Source organism: Eucalyptus grandis, chromosome 2 (genome assembly GCF_016545825.1).
Source record: "Eucalyptus grandis isolate ANBG69807.140 chromosome 2, ASM1654582v1, whole genome shotgun sequence".
Classification (NCBI taxonomy): domain Eukaryota; kingdom Viridiplantae; phylum Streptophyta; class Magnoliopsida; order Myrtales; family Myrtaceae; genus Eucalyptus; species Eucalyptus grandis.
In genome coordinates this window covers 18,353,671-18,371,296 of record NC_052613.1, presented here as the reverse complement: position 1 = coordinate 18,371,296, position 17,626 = coordinate 18,353,671, and the positions used below count along the sequence as shown (strand labels likewise).

The 17,626-nt window shown below is 39.5% G+C and overlaps 2 long non-coding RNA genes across 2 annotated transcripts; both read left to right on the top strand.

Moving 5' to 3' along the window:
- The first annotated feature begins 1,889 nt into the window (after positions 1–1,889).
- Positions 1,890–5,938, top strand: LOC104431008. The gene is made up of 2 exons (XR_005548033.1): positions 1,890–2,005; positions 5,509–5,938. It is a non-coding gene; the product is annotated as an uncharacterized LOC104431008 (long non-coding RNA).
- A 6,949-nt stretch (positions 5,939–12,887) lies between these two features.
- Positions 12,888–16,855, top strand: LOC120290174. Its single transcript, XR_005548028.1, has 2 exons — positions 12,888–12,932; positions 16,424–16,855. It is a non-coding gene; the product is annotated as an uncharacterized LOC120290174 (long non-coding RNA).
- The last annotated feature ends 771 nt before the right edge of the window (positions 16,856–17,626 follow it).

The window sequence follows — 17,626 nt, the reverse complement described above, 5'->3', positions numbered from 1 at the left end:
AGGTGTTGCAATACCCCTCATCATCCAACTTGCCTGTAGAAATCAAATTCAAGCGGATATCAGGTATATATTTAACATTATTAAATACTAACCTTGTGCCATTGCTGGTTTCTAGGCACACATCACCGATGCCTACAGCTTGAGCTAGTCTATTGTTTCCCATCTTCACAGATCCGAAGTCACCTGACCTATATGATGTAAAGAAATCCCTACGACATGTAGCATGAATGGATACGCCACTATCAATTACCCAACTGGTCTCATGAGAAACAAAATTCACCACATCACCATCAAAAATAGTGAGAAAGTCTTCTTTAAGTGCAGCGACACGATTGTCATCACTATTATCATCACTTTTCTTCTCTTTACCTTTCTCCTTTTGTTTCTCTCTTTTAATTGGCGACAAAACCTCTAAATATGTCCCTTCGATAACAATAATAGCACTCAACATTAGCAAATTTATTATACTTACATTTGCTTTTGTCTCGACTTTTATCTCTATTTCTCGGACCTCGAGACTCACTTCTCCCCCTTTTCTCAACAACCAAGGCATCAAAATGTGAAGAGGACGATCCATGTGTCTTCATTCTCATCTCTTCATTCAAAATACTACTCTTGGCTAAATCCATGGTAATTGTACCATCCGGGGCAAAATTAGACAAAGATGTTCGGAACGTCTCCCATGAGTCCGGCAAAGTACCAAGCAACCATAGTGCTTGTATCTCATCATCAAACTTGATTCCCATCGTGGCCAACTGATTTATAATTCATTGAAAATAATTTAAATGATCAGTCAAACAAGTACCATCATGATATCTCATAGCCATCATTTGTTTTATCAAAAATAACTTATTATTCCCAGTCTTTCGAGCATATAACTGTTCAAGCTTATCCCATAAACTGCGTGCATGTGTTTCTTCAATAATATGGTTTAAAACATTATCATCTACCCACTGCCTGATGTTGACACCCGAAATTTTCGTCGACATTTTAAACAATAATTTGCAAAAGTAAAAAAATTGTTTGAAATGAAAAGATAAAAAAATTAGAAATAAGGAAGAAAAGAAAAAAAGAAAAGAAAAAGAAAAAAGAAAGAATAAAGAGCCCAAAAGATTAAAAAATGGATGAAGGAAAGCATAAAAAAAAATGAAATGAAAATGAAAAGAAAACAAAAGAAACAAAAAGAATAAAATAAAAAATAAAAGGAGGCCATTCACGGAGGATGGATGGTTTTGGGGGTTTTTTCGGTCTCTCTCCCGACACGATCTCTGGCTCTCTCTCTCTGCGTTCGTATTTTCTGTGGAGTCATCAATGGAGTTCGAGGCGGTTGCGGCAGAACCCTAGCCCTCCCACGACGTCAATGGCGGCATCTTTCTTGCATTTCTTCTCGGATCATCTTCATGCCATCTCTTGAGCTCGGAGCCGGGGACTTTCTCTCTCGGACGCCCGCAAGCTCTCTCTCCCTCTTGGGGGTTTCACACACGAGGCTGGGGGGAGGATTCTAACTCGGGAGGAACGTTTTCTCTGGCCTTTTCACGCTCTCTCCGGGGGTGTGGGGGAAAGCCGACGGTCTTCATCTCTTGTTCGGTGGAGAGCTCACGAGGAAGAAAGGGGAATCGAGGAGAGGAAAAAGGATCGATCGTCATCACTCCATTCCTCGGCCTTGCGTGCGATTTCGATCGATCGGAGGCGACGGCGGTTACGGCGACGACGATGCCGGTGGTTCTGTTCGCTGGATCTCGACCCGATCTAAAGACGACGGAGATCCGCTTTATCTTTCGCCATTCTCGGACTCGAATCTCTGGGGATCGGGCTCACCGAATCGGTGAGCTCTCTTTCTCTCTCTTTTGATCCGTTAGGGTTTTGGTCTCCGATTTCTCGTTCGCCATTTCGACTCGAACGATTTTCTTTCAACTCTGTCTCGCGCACCCCTGCTGGAACGGCCGGTTGAGGGATTTGGAGTTTAGGGCTCAGACAGCTTCGATCCTTCGCCGATTCATTCAAGGTTGGTATAGTTTCTTCAACGGTAGTTAATCCCCTGTTTATGCTAGCAATAGTTGCTAAGAGAAATGGGATGTGGTTCCATATTGATGCTGCATATGCTGGAAGTGCTTGTATTTGTCTTGAATATCGGCTATACATTGATAGCATTGAAGATGCTGATTCGTTCAACACGAATGCACATGAGTGATGTCTGACAAATTTTGATTGTTCATCTCTCTGGATAAACGTAAATTATACGTTTTCTTATGTCACATGCTGATGAGATTGATGTCTCTGTTTGAAATAATGGCGTTTGTTCCGTTCGATACACGGGAGTGGGGAATTTTGTTATCACTAGTCTTCCATCATCTGTGGTTTTAGAGTATGCTGATTCGAAGGACCGAATCATTTGGATGAATGCGTTTGATTGTCTATGCTCAAATTTTTCCAAGTATCTCGTTTAGATCATGGAACCTGTGTATAGGTTCAGAACTGTCATTGTTGCTCGTCTTGGCAATATTTCCTGGTTATAGATAAAGTCTTTGAACATTATATGTAGTTCAATTGCACATGTACTGCATTACTTTCCTTTCTACCTATATAGAATAGTACGTGAATCATGTAAATATCATTTTTGTTGCTTAGATTCTTGACTGCAGCATGCAGCAATAGATTTTCATATCTACTAGTGGATTCACAATATCTTTAGCGTTTATTCTTGAGGAGCTTTCATCATTAAAAAGAAGAGAAGTGCTGCATTGTAAAGATATCCCTGCTCTTGAATTTTTTTTAGAAAAGGATGCATTGCGAATCTGATTAGAATCAATACTTGATTGATTTAGAGTTTGATTACAGTTAGATCTTTTGGTTCTATGATTTTTGAACTTGGATGACAACTGTTCTGCAACCTCGGATTCCTGACAGACCTCTTTGTGCGTATGCCCAGAATTGAGTTAGTATATGTGCTTTTTGGTGCTCGATGTCTTCATGAAAGTCAAAGATGGTTTGATTAGCTTTCTAACGAGCTATAGCACGCCTCGATCCGATATCATTAGCTATCTGAAATCTTCTTCGAAAATTAGGAGATGATTCTGGAAAACTGATATATTGTAGTTTACTGTTATGCATTGTTCGACCTTGACTGTTTTCCCGATTTTCTACTGAATTTTGTACTTGAATTCATAGATCGGTGTCTCATGAAAAGTTGCTTGAAATGTCCTTGGCTACAACATATAATTTTTTCAGAATTTTCTGGAGTTGATTTGATTAGGAAAATGCTCATTAAATCGTCCTTAGTGTGAACTGTCTTGTCTGTGACCTGATTGCTGTTTGCCTTGAATGAGCTAGTAGATGTGTCCAATTGCCTTCGATGTGTTGTAGATATTCATAAAGGGCATTTCAGACTTCGGAAAGACGTATGGCATATCATATTTGAATCTCGTTTGATGTGAATATCATGCATTCATTTGGCTAATTGCAATTGAAATTTGTCATGCATGACATTCTTAGTTCTAAGTCACTTTGCAATGTTAATGACCTGTGTGATTTCTTTGCATTCTGATTCAGGGTTAAATGTTTACCCAAACTTTTTCCGCATTCAACCTTATGTCATGTGCAAGTTTCACATTTTTATGCATTGTCTAGGTGGTCTTACGAACCATTAAACATGCATTGTATTTTGTTTTGTTTGTGGCTGACATGCGCGATTTCACAAATATCAATTTTTGACCATCAATTAGATCTTGATTGGACTTGAACCCTATTAGGAAGTCTTAGGATTCATCTTAATCTTTCAGATGATGTTAATTTTGCATCATTTACATACCATTTGATTTAGAAATTTGTTTCTTTCACTTGTATGCACCTATTCATATGTTTCTTAGATTAGGTCTAGATTAGGACCCCGAAGATAGAGAAGGTGTAAGGCGTGAAGATGGTGGAGGTCGATGTCCATTCCGACCATTGTCATGTACTTTTTGTTTTCCCGACACATGTCTCGGGTTTTATGCATTGTATAAAGCCCGACGAGTTGCGGGTTTCCTTTCTTTCTCGTTTGTTTTCTCTTTTATATTTTTAGGATTGCACGATAGATTTACTGTTTTTCCTTGATTGCTTACTTAACGTTTTGCAATTTCAATTTCATTGGTTGTTTTCCTTTTTATTTTTTAGAAATAAGAATAGCATGAAAATGATCAACCACGCATGATCACTTAGTATAGAAATTGATGATCCTGAAAATATAAAAAGAAACGCATGGACATGTTAGGAAAAGCACAACATACTGTTTAGGTACCGAAAGGGCGCTAATAGCAATATTAGCGTAACCCAAGTCCCCGAACCTAGATATCTGGTTGCGTAGGAATCGAAGGAACACTCCCGACCCTCGATTGGGTTTCTAGCCGACCCCCAAAGTTGAGGCTAGTGGCGACTCCTGTATATTTTTAGGTTGTTAAATACCTAGATCATATAAATAAATCCGTTGTCACGCGGGGTATGAGTTTCGATGAAACTCACTATGGTTTAGCATACTTGATGTGGGAATAGCCCAAAGGATGAAGTGATGCCATCCTAATGGGTGAAGCTAACTATCAAGAGGGCTACCATGGTAAAAGTACCCTTAAATTCGATATCCACATTTGACTCCTTTTTTTAGGTTAGGTGTGGTCGACATTCCGCATGTGGGTATGGATCGGGACAACCTCGCGATCTCGGGAGTGAACTCATGACGAGCTTGGGAGACGCTTTTGGAATGATCTCGAGATCAAGTACCCCTAAACCCGACCTTTCCCATCCTTGGATACCATTTCGAGGGGTGGCGAGATCGGGTCGCGACAGGCTTGGCGACTCCGCTTTGGGGACTAGTTACTAGGTTAAGAGGACTTGAAGCCGTTTAAAAATGGTTGTTGTGTTTTAACCGACATGTCTCTTGTAGGATCGTCTGCATGTCAAAGTCACGTGGAAAATCAGGTTAGTCACTAACCTCGTGTTAAATGGTTTTGTAGGTGGGAGTTATAAGGGGAGGCGTGCTTGTAAACCATTTGTTTTGCAGGTGGTGTAAGGATGAATGAATGTATGTGGGTTTATATTGAAGTGCTGGATGTTTAAATTTAAATGCATGTTTACTAGCTTTAGCACGACACCGCACACACAACCGCGGTCTAAAACCCCGATCGCTCGATTTAGGACCTTAGGAGGGTTTATGGGTGGAATCTGTGAGTGGATGCTCGTGGTAATCCATTACTTACATAAACCCGCTCATCCCAACCGATAAAAATAGCACCGACCGACGATAGTAGCGGTGGGTAAACTATTTTTATCCTTTGGGATGAGGACCTTGAGCCTTTAGCACCCTTACCTTAGGCATCAAAACCTCACAGTTTCATGCGACATGTGACTTGTGTTTGCCATGTGTTTTGTGGGTAAGTAATCGTTCCTTTTTATCGTCTTTATCTTTTTACTTTCCATATTTCAATTATGCGTTTTATATTCCAACGACCATATGTTTAATCATGAGTGCCCCTTTAGGTTTAGGTTTAGATGGGTAAACTTGAAGTGGATGTGATCCCATGGTTGGGAATCTCAAGACTATTGGTGAATCTCGACTCAAGACATCAAGACTGTGGAAAATTACTCGAGCCTCGGGGATTTCAAGGAGCTCATATTATCAAACAAGAAGACGATGCTTTGATCGATGAGGAACGCTTGGCCCATGATAACAAACGTCTCCACACGATCCCACCTAGTTCTTAGGTTTCGAATTCATATTTCTTTTCTTGTAAAGGGAATTCTTTTGTGTTTTCCTCATTTCTATCAAGGTTTCCCGTATTCATTTTTCATATTCCTTGTAAAATCGAACTACTTTGTAAGCTTCAAGAAAGCAAGGTTTTGTTTCCCTTGTAATTGTTCGATTGGAATAAATGAAATTCATGAACATTTTCATGTAATTTTTAGAAAAGGGGCATTCGATTAAATATTTGTCGTCGTTCCTTTTCAATTGTATAATTTCTTTTGAAGAAATTTTGATAAGAGGATGTTATATGATACTGGGATCATATACACTTCTTATCATTATTTCATCTCAAGAAAATATAAAATTGACTAGGATTTGTACTTTAATGGTTTCTTTTGATCGGTACTAATTTGAGTCATTTTCTTTTACAGGAGGTTTTAAAAAACGGCTGAAGAAAGATTTGTTATACGAACTCGCCGCCAAATAAAGATGGAAAATGAAGATATCCGAGCCCGTGTCATTAATATGGAGAATCAAATGGCACAAATGATGACGTTATTGGTCGATCTCTCCAACCAAGTCAAGAGCTTAACTTCTATAGAATCTTCCTACAGCTTTTATAAAAGTGGGGAGATCTTCCGGAAACTTTCTCCTACCATGAATCTTCCTCTCAACTAGCTAAATACGCCTACTATAAAAGTAGGGGGATCTTCCGGAAACTTTGAGTGCAAAAGAAAAGCTCCTCAAAGGCAATTCACTCCATTGCCTAGACCAATGTCTCAACTACTTCCAATGCTGATCGAAAATCATCTTGTGGCAAAAGAGATTCCGAGAGATAATCCGCCAAAATTTGTCGGGTTCGACTTTAATAAGACGTGTGATTATCATATGGGAGAGAGAGGTCATCATGTGGACAAGCTATGCGGTGCTCCGTTCGAAGGTCCAGAATTTGCTGGATAAAAAGCTGCTCACCTTTAAAGACTCAGCGTCGAATGTCCAACAAAATCCTCTTCCAAAGCATTTTGAAGATGTCAACATGGTCGGCGCTATCGATGCAAATGAAGAACCCATAGTTCCCATTGTATAAGGGATGTTTCTAGTTCTTGCATTTAATTTTTAGTTGTATTCGATTCATTTCTCCCGTGAGGGAATTTCATTCATTTCTCCCCTACGAGGGAATTCTGTTCATTTCATTCGTTTGTACTTGTAATAATCTGGATCATAAACTTTCGATCCAAGATGATATACGTTGTAATGCAATTTCGCATATCAATAAAATTCATGTTTTGTTAATAGACGTGTGAGGCCAAAATCAGTCCTATGATGATGCTTTGAGGCCTGAGCCTTCACACGATCTATAGTTTCAAAATGTTTTGGTGGAACAAAGACGTCCAATGACATGAGGGCTAGTTCCCAATAAATTTTTCAAAAAAAACAACTTGAAGTTGAAAACAAATTTTCATTACATTTACATGCATCACATTCATTTAGATGTACATATGCTAACCATTTTTCAATTGCATCTCAGGCATGGCATTTCACATCATGATAGTCATTTGCATGGCTCGGATTCGCATTCAAAAGACTTTGACGAACCCAATTATTCCGACTCGAGAGAATGAAGATGATCTTCGAGGTATTGAAAAAGAATGGCTCGAGACATGAAGAGTCCAAACCTCCTACCACCGAACAGCCAGTCACTATAAATTTGGGAAACCAAGATTGGGGCAGGTCTCTCTCAAGCGGATGCCAATGTATTAATTGGGCTCTTGAAAGAAATATACGAAGGAGAGTGTGGCATTCATATGAACGGTCATCTCTTGGCTAGAAAAATCATGAAGCTCGGTTATTATTGGTTGACCGGGAAGCTGATTGTATTAAGCATGTGAGGTGTTGTCATCAATGCCAAGTCTATGGAGACAAAATCAATGCTCCTCCTAATGAGTTACATCAAATGTCTGAGTCCTGGCCTTTTTCAATGTGGGGCATCGACATCATCGGACCAATTAATCCTAAAGCATCAAATGGACATCGTTTTATCTTGGTAGCCATTGATTACTTCACCAAATGGATTGAAGCCAATTCTTATGCCCATGTTACTGCAAAGAGTGTGGCAAAATTCATCCGTCGTGATATCATCGCCCGATATGGAGTTCAAGCGATCATCACAGATAATGGATCAAACTTGAACAATAAAGTGGTGGATGGTTTACTTGGAGAATTCCACATTCGCCATTTGAATTCTTCTCCTTATCGCCCACAAATGAATGGAGCTGTGGAAGCGGCAAATAAGAACATCAAGAAGATTTTAACCAAAACGGCGGAAAATTATCGTGATTGGCATGATCGGTTGCCATATGCTTTGTTTGCTTATTGAACTTCAATTCGTACTTTGGTGGGGCAACACTATTCTCATTGGTTTATGGAACGGAAGTTGTATTACCCGTGGAAGTGGAAATTCCTTCACGAGGGTACTTTCTTCAAATCAAGCTCTCTAAAGCTCAATGGGTTCAACAAAGATTTGAACAACTTAATATGATTGATGAAAATAGGGTAAAAGCTTTATGCCATGGACAAAGCTATTAGAAAAGAGTAGCTAGGTCATTTAATCGCAAGGTTAGACCAAGACATTTTGAGATCAACGATCTTGTCTTGAGGAATGTTTTACCTATCATTCCAGATCCTCGTGGGAAGTTTACTCCAAACTATGAAGGTCCATATATTGTAAAGAAAGTGCTACCCGGTGGGGCACTAATCCTTGTAGAAATGGATGGTCATGAATTGCCAAGACCTGTAAATGTTGATCTGTCAAGAAATATTATCCATGAATAAAGTGAAAGGCCTTTGAGCCATTTTTGGATTGAATCTAAGCCATTTTAGGATGTTTGCATCATGCATTTTCATGCATACATATTGCATCTGCATGTTTGTTCATTTTGCAGGATCTCTGACGAAGATTCTACCTGTCTGCAAGAGGTTCATCTCAAGAGTGCAAAACTTTCAAAAGTGTCCATTCTTCTTTAGAATTTAGAAGTGACCATGTTCCTTAGAATGCCAAAAGAGTCAGTTTAAACTTTAGAGTCGGTTAGAACTCTAGAAGTACAGTTAGAACTCTAGAAATGAACCTATGTGCTAAGCAAAGCCATTCGCCTACAAATTTTGTTCAAACTTACTTTCAAAATCTCCCCAATAGGGTCAAGGAAACATGTCATTTCAGACAAAATTTCATTATATTTTCATTTCCCCTAGGAGTTGAATTTAACCAAAATGTGCTTTGGACAACCCGAAAAGGAATTGTTAAATATGCCGGTGGTAGTGCCTAAAATGATGAGAGGCAATACCATTTACCAAACACGTCCTTATACACTATGAGAGAATTGAGTGGAAAGAACCATGTCTTAGGGCATATGATTCATTCACAGTGAATACATGATTTGAAATGATAAAGGCATTTCATTTCTCAATCCCCAAACACTATTGATATCCCTTGCAAGTCACTTTGAGCCAAATATGGAGCATTTCCAAAATAACCCTGTCAAGAACAACCCCACATTGGGGCAAAATAGGGGTCTTGGTTGAAAATTATGGAGCAAAAGATTAAGAAAGATTTTATTGCTTTCACTTGCATTAATCTTCTTGTGCTAACTTCAGGTGATTTCTTATCGAAACTCAAAGCATCCCAAAGTGACGAAGAGCATTCCTTTCACTACCACAAACACAATTATCCATTGCTTAGCCAATTTGAGCCATATGCAATTCTTTCATAACCCTGGTGATGATTATCTCCCCACACTTGGGGCAAGGCACATGATTTACCAACAAAATTGAGAATATTGGTGATGTTTGTAAATGCCACTCGAGAGTCCTAGATGCTCAAAAGAGAATGAAAACTAGGGGGCATGAAAAAAAGTGTGCTGGTAAAAGCAAGGCCAATGCCCATGAAAAAAAATGCAAAGAAAAGCAAGAATGCAAAAAAGAGCGAAATCCATGATCATGCAAAAGATCATTCATTGAAAAACAAAAGAAATGTCTTGCAAAAAAAAAAAAAACATGTATTGCAAGCAATATCATTAGAACGAAGAGCAAAGCTCTCATGTCTCAAGACAAATTACCAAAAGGACTCTCGAGATAGGTTAAATTTCAAGAGTTGAATTTTTGAAAAGTCATGTGATGGTAATGATGCCAAGATAATCACTCACTTTTTAACCCTTTGATATCTGAAAGTTTTTCAAGCATTTCTAAGCCTCACCGAACCAACATTACAACCCTTATCCGAAGTCTCTTCCGATTGGGATGGTTCGAGTTGAAATGAGAATATCACATAGGAGCTACCGCTAGAAGGAGTGGAAGCAATCCTATCTTATCTTATCTTCAAGGTTCTTGACTTGTAAACCCGATGAAGATATTGATTGCATATTCATTTCTTGGCCTCAAAATGCATACCCTTTGTGTAAGCCCATGACCAAGCCATCATTACGGTCCCATTTAAAAGACCTTTTGATCAATGGATTGTATTCACTGTGAACGTTTCCGAAAGCCATAGACATAGGTTCGGTGAGACTTCTCTAGTGAAGATTAAACAGTTTTCCCATATCAATGGTTGGGAACAAAAGCCCTTTTGAGAGTCGTGTGAAAGACCTTTTTTGATTAGGATATTTTCACTTGGCATATTTGACTTAACCCTTAGATGGTTAATCAAATCTCATTTTCTTAAAATACTCTCTGAAAGGATTTGACAATTGGCATTATTTCGCAAGATTGGCTCTCAAGTAATCTTGAAACTCTTTTTCAAAATATTTGTTCCTTAGTGAACCGGTTTTTGGTCATCCTAAACCATATCATTGTCCCCAAGTTCTAGGTCAACTTAAAACCTTGTCCCTAAGTTCTAGGTCATCTTAAAACCTTGTCCCCAAGTTCTAGGTCAACTTAAAACCTTGTCCCTAAGTTCTAGGTTAACTTAAAACCTTGTCCCCAAGTTCTAGGTCAACTTAAAACCTTGTCCCCAAGTTCTAGGTCATCTTAAAACCTTGTCCCCAAGTTCTAGGTCAACTTAAAACCTTGTCCCTAAGTTCTAGGTCATCTTAAAACCTTGTCCCCAAGTTCTAGGTCAACTTAAAACCTTGTCCCCAAGTTCTAGGTCATCTTAAAACCTTGTCCCCAAGTTCTAGGTCAACTTAAAACCTTGTCCCCAAGTTCTAGGTCATCTTAAAACCTTGTCCCCAAGTTCTAGGTCAACTTAAAACCTTGTCCCCAAGTTCTAGGTCATCTTAAAACCTTGTCCACTAGGTTCGTGGGTCTATCCTTAAACCATTAGGTTCCAGGTTATCCTTAAACCTTGTCTTTTAGGTTCGTGGGTCCATCCTTAAACCACTAAGTTCCAAGTCATCCTTAAACCACGTGGTGAGATTTTCCTCTCAGTCGAAACCCGTTTGTATACGGTGAGACTATCATACTCGGTCGAAACCCATTTGTAAATGGTGAGACTTTCCTCTCGTCGAAACCCGTTTGTATACGGTGAGACTATCATACTCGGTCGAAACCCGTTCGTATACGGTGAGACCTTCCTCTCGTCGAAACCCGTTTGTATACGGTGAGACTATCATACTCGGTCGAAACCCATTTGTAAATGGTGAGACTTTCCTCTCGTCGAAACCCGTTTGTATACGGTGAGACTATCATACTCGGTCGAAACCCGTTCGTATACGGTGAGACCTCCCTCTTAGTTGAAACCCGTTTGTATACGGTGAGACATTCCTTTTAGTCGAAACCCATTTTGTATATGGTGAGACTTTACTCTCAGTCGAAACCCGTTTGTATACGGTGAGACCTTTCTCCTAGTCGAAACCCGTTTTTACACGGTGAGACTTTTCTCCCAATCTAAACCATACAGTTTGTAGGTTATCCTTAAATCAGTCATTTTCCATTTAGTGATTTCATTGTCTTCATTCTATTCCACGAGAGAGAGAGAAATAGAGATAGAGCGAATAAACCCTAGCAAGAGTTTAAATACCCTGATGAGCAAAGGTAAGTATTAGGTACGTCCTTAACCAACCATCATTGCTTTTGTCAAATTCTATTTTCCAAAGTCAAGTTGACTAAAAATTTCAGGTATCAATTTTGTCTTTGAGTGGAACCTCTTCGAGCTCCCACCCAAAGAGGGGCATTGTTGACACCCGAAATTTTCGTCGACATTTTAAACAATAATTTGCAAAAGTAAAAAAATTGTTTGAAATGAAAAGATAAAAAAATTAGAAATAAGGAAGAAAAGAAAAAAAGAAAAGAAAAAAAAAAAAAAAAGAAAGAATAAAGAGCCCAAAAGATTAAAAATTGGATGAAGGAAAGCATAAAAAAAAATGAAATGAAAATGAAAAGAAAACAAAAGAAACAAAAAGAATAAAATAAAAAAATATAAAAAATTACGGGGGCCGGAGGAGGATGGTTTTGGGGGTTTTTTCGGTCTCTCTCTCCCGACACGATCTCTCGCTCTCTCTCTCTCTCGCGTTCGTATTTTCTGTGGAGTCATCAATGGAGTTCGAGGCGGTTGCAGCAGAACCCTAGCCCTCCCACGACGTCAATGGCGGCATCTTTCTTGCATTTCTTCTGGGATCATCTTCATGCCATCTCTTGAGCTCGGAGCCGGGGACTTTCTCTCTCGGACGCCCGCAAGCTCTCTCTCCCTCTTGGGGGTTTCACACACAGAGGCTCTGGGGGGAGGATTCTAACTCGGGGAGGAACGGTTTTCTCTGGCCTTTTCACGCTCTCTCCGGGGTGTGGGGAAAGCCGACGGTCTTCATCTCTTGTTCGGTGGAGAGCTCACGAGGAAGAAAGGGGAATCGAGGAGAGGAAAAGGATCGATCGTCATCACTCCATTCCCCGGCCTTGCGTGCGATTTCGATCGATCGGAGGCGACGGCGGTTACGGCGACGACGATGCCGGTGGTTCTTGTTCGCTGGATCGACCCGATCTAAAGACGACCGGAGATCCGCTTTATCTTTCGCCATTCTCGGACTCGAATCTCTGGGATCGGGCTCACCGAATCGGTGAGCTCTCTTTCTCTCTCTTTTGATCCGTTAGGGTTTTGGTCTCCGATTTCTCGTTCGCCATTTCGACTCGAACGATTTTCTTTCAACTCGTCTCGCGCACCCCCGCCGGAACGGCCGGTTGAGGGATTTGGAGTTTAGGGCTCGGACAGCTTCGATCCTTCGCCGATTCATTCAAGGTTGGTATAGTTTCTTCAACGGTAGTTAATCCCCTGTTTATGCTAGCAATAGTTGCTAAGAGAAATGGGATGTGGTTCCATATTGATGCTGCATATGCTGGAAGTGCTTGTATTTGTCTTGAATATCGGCTATACATTGATAGCATTGAAGATGCTGATTCGTTCAACACGAATGCACATGAGTGATGTCGACAAATTTTGATTGTTCATCTCTCTGGATAAACGTAAATTATACGTTTTCTTATGTCACATGCTGATGAGATTGATGTCTCTGTTTGAAATAATGGCGTTTGTTCCGTTCTGATACACGGGAGTGGGGAATTTTGTTATCACTAGTCTTCCATCATCTGTGGTTTTAGAGTATGCTGATTCGAAGGACCGAATCATTTGGATGAATGCGTTTGATTGTCTATGCTCAAATTTTTCCAAGTATCTCGTTTAGATCATGGAACCTGTGTATAGGTTCAGAACTGTCATTGTTGCTCGTCTTGGCAATATTTCCTGGTTATAGATAAAGTCTTTGAACATTATATGTAGTTCAATTGCACATGTACTGCATTACTTTCCTTTCTACCTATATAGAATAGTACGTGAATCATGTAAATATCATTTTTGTTGCTTAGATTCTTGACTGCAGCATGCAGCAATAGATTTTCATATCTACTAGTGGATTCACAATATCTTTAGCGTTTATTCTTGAGGAGCTTTCATCATTAAAAAGAAGAGAAGTGCTGCATTGTAAAGATATCCCTGCTCTTGAATTTTTTTAGAAAAGGATGCATTGCGAATCTGATTAGAATCAATACTTGATTGATTTAGAGTTTGATTACAGTTAGATCTTTTGGTTCTATGATTTTGAACTTGGATGACAACTGTTCTGCAACCTCGGATTCCTGACAGACCTCTTTGTGCGTATGCCCAGAATTGAGTTAGTATATGTGCTTTTTGGTGCTCGATGTCTTCATGAAAGTCAAAGATGGTTTGATTAGCTTTCTAACGAGCTATAGCACGTCTCGATCCGATATCATTAGCTATCTGAAATCTTCTTCGAAAATTAGGAGATGATTCTGAAAACTGATATATTGTAGTTTACTGTTATGCATTGTTCGACCTTGACTGTTTTCCCGATTTTCTACTGAATTTTGTACTTGAATTCATAGATCGGTGTCTCATGAAAAGTTGCTTGAAATGTCCTTGGCTACAACATATAATTTTTTCAGAATTTTCTGGAGTTGATTTGATTAGGAAAATGCTCATTAAATCGTCCTTAGTGTGAACTGTCTTGTCTGTGACCTGATTGCTGTTTGCCTTGAATGAGCTAGTAGATGTGTCCAATTGCCTTCGATGTGTTGTAGATATTCATAAAGGGCATTTCAGACTTCGGAAAGACGCATGGCATATCATATTTGAATCTCGTTTGATGTGAATATCATGCATTCATTTGGCTAATTGCAATTGAAATTTGTCATGCATGACATTCTTAGTTCTAAGTCACTTTGCAATGTTAATGACCTGTGTGATTTCTTTGCATTCTGATTCAGGGTTAAATGTTTACCCAAACTTTTTCCGCATTCAACCTTATGTCATGTGCAAGTTTCACATTTTTATGCATTGTCTAGGTGGTCTTACGAACCATTAAACATGCATTGTATTTTGTTTTGTTTGTGGCTGACATGCGCGATTTCACAAATATCAATTTTTGACCATCAATTAGATCTTGATTGGACTTGAACCCTATTAGGAAGTCTTAGGATTCATCTTAATCTTTCAGATGATGTTAATTTTGCATCATTTACATACCATTTGATTTAGAAATTTGTTTCTTTCACTTGTATGCACCTATTCATATGTTTCTTAGATTAGGTCTAGATTAGGACCCCGAAGATAGAGAAGGTGTAAGGCGTGAAGATGGTGGAGGTCGATGTCCATTCCGACCATTGTCATGTACTTTTTGTTTTCCCGACACATGTCTCGGGTTTTATGCATTGTATAAAGCCCGACGAGTTGCGGGTTTCCTTTCTTTCTCGTTTGTTTTCTCTTTTATATTTTTAGGATTGCCTGATAGATTTACTGTTTTTCCTTGATTGCTTACTTAACGTTTTGCAATTTCAATTTCATTGGTTGTTTTCCTTTTTATTTTTAGAAATAAGAATAGCATGAAAATGATCAACCACGCATGATCACTTAGTATAGAAATTGATGATCCTGAAAATATAAAAAGAAACGCATGGACATGTTAGGAAAAGCACAACATACTGTTTAGGTACCGAAAGGGCGCTAATAGCAATATTAGCGTAACCCAAGTCCCCGAACCTAGATATCTGGTTGCGTAGGAATCGAAGGAACACTCCCGACCCTCGATTGGGTTTCTAGCCGACCCCCAAAGTTGAGGCTAGTGGCGACTCCTGTATATTTTTTAGGTTGTTAAATACCTAGATCATATAAATAAATCCGCTGTCACGCGGGGTATGAGTTTCGATGAAACTCACTATGGTTTAGCATACTTGATGTGGGAATAGCCCAAAGGATGAAGTGATGCCATCCTAATGGGTGGAGCTACTATCAAGAGGGCTACCATGGTAAAAGTACCCTTAAATTCGATATCCACATTTGACTCCCTTTTTATGGTGTGTCGCTGTCATGTGGGTATGGATCTCGGGAGTGAACTCATAGGCTTGATCAAAGGCGAGGTGATGAGTCTTTTGGGATGAGCTCGTGATCTCGAGATCAAGTACCCCTAAACCCGACCTTTCCCATCCTTGGATACCATTTCGAGGGGGTGGCGAGATCGGGTCGCGACAGGCTTGGCGACTCCGCTGGGGACTAGTTACTAGGTTAAGAGGACTTGAAGCCGTTTAAAAATGGTTGTTGTGTTTTAACTGACATGTCTCTTGTAGGATCGTCTGCATGTCAAAGTCACGTGGAAAATCAGGTTAGTCACTAACCTCGTGTTAAATGGTTTTGTAGGTGGGAGTTATAAGGGGAGGCGTGCTTGTAAACCATTTGTTTTGCAGGTGGTGTAAGGATGAATGAATGTATGTCGGTTTATATTGAAGTGCTGGATGTTTAAATTTAAATGCATGTTTACTAGCTTTAGCACGACACCGCACACACAACCGCGGTCTAAAACCCCGATCGCTCGATTTAGGACCTTAGGAGGGTTTATGGGTGGAATCTGTGAGTGGATGCTCGTGGTAATCCATTACTTACATAAACCCGCTCATCCCAACCGATAAAAATAGCACTGACCGACGATAGTAGCGGTGGGTAAACTATTTTTATCCTTTGGGATGAGGACCTTGAGCCTTTAGCACCCTTACCTTAGGCATCAAAACCTCACAGTTTCATGCGACATGTGACTTGTGTTTGCCATGTGTTTTGTGGGTAAGTAATCGTTCCTTTTTTATCGTCTTTATCTTTTTACTTTCCATATTTCAATTATGCGTTTTATATTCCAACGACCATATGTTTAATCATGAGTGCCCCTTTAGGTTTAGGTTTAGATGGGTAAACTTGAAGTGGATGTGATCCCATGGTTGGGAATCTCAAGACTATTGGTGAATCTCGACTCAAGACATCAAGACTGTGGAAAAATTACTCGAGCCTCAGGGATTTCAAGGAGCTCATATTATCAAACAAGAAGACGATGCTTTGATCGATGAGGAACGCTTGGCCCATGATAACAAACGTCTCCACACGATCCCACCTAGTTCTTAGGTTTCGAATTCATATTTCTTTTCTTGTAAAGGGAATTCTTTTGTGTTTTCCTCATTTCTATCAAGGTTTCCCGTATTCATTTTTCATATTCCTTGTAAAATCGAACTACTTTGTAAGCTTCAAGAAAGCAAGGTTTTGTTTCCCTTGTAATTGTTCGATTGGAATAAATGAAATTCATGAACATTTTCATGTAATTTTTAGAAAAGGGGCATTCGATTAAATATTTGTCGTCGTTCCTTTTCAATTGTATAATTTCTTTTGAAGAAATTTTGATAAGAGGATGTTATATGATACTGGGATCATATACACTTCTTATCATTATTTCATCTCAAGAAAATATAAAATTGACTAGGATTTGTACTTTAATGGTTTCTTTTGATCGGTACTAATTTGAGTCATTTTCTTTTACAGGAGGTTTTAAAAAACGGCTGAAGAAAGATTTGTTATACGAACTCGCCGCCAAATAAAGATGGAAAATGAAGATATCCGAGCCCGTGTCATTAATATGGAGAATCAAATGGCACAAATGATGACGTTATTGGTCGATCTCTCCAACCAAGTCAAGAGCTTAACGTCTATAGTTTTTCTTCTCCTACCATGAATCTTCCTACAGCTCATACACCTACCATGAATCTTCCTTTAGTGCAAAAGAAAAGCTCAAAGGCAATTCACTCCATAGACCAATGTCTCCTACTACTATAAAAGTAGGGGGATCTTCCGGAAACTTTGAGTGCAAAAGAAAAGCTCCTCAAAGGCAATTCACTCCATTGCCTAGACCAATGTCTCAACTACTTCCAATGCTGATCGAAAATCATCTTGTGGCAAAAGAGATTCCGAGAGATAATCCGCCAAAATTTGTCGGGTTCGACTTTAATAAGACGTGTGATTATCATATGGGAGAGAGAGGTCATCATGTGGACAACTGTCTGGTGCTCCGTTCGAAGGTCCAGAATTTGCTGGATAAAAAGCTGCTCACC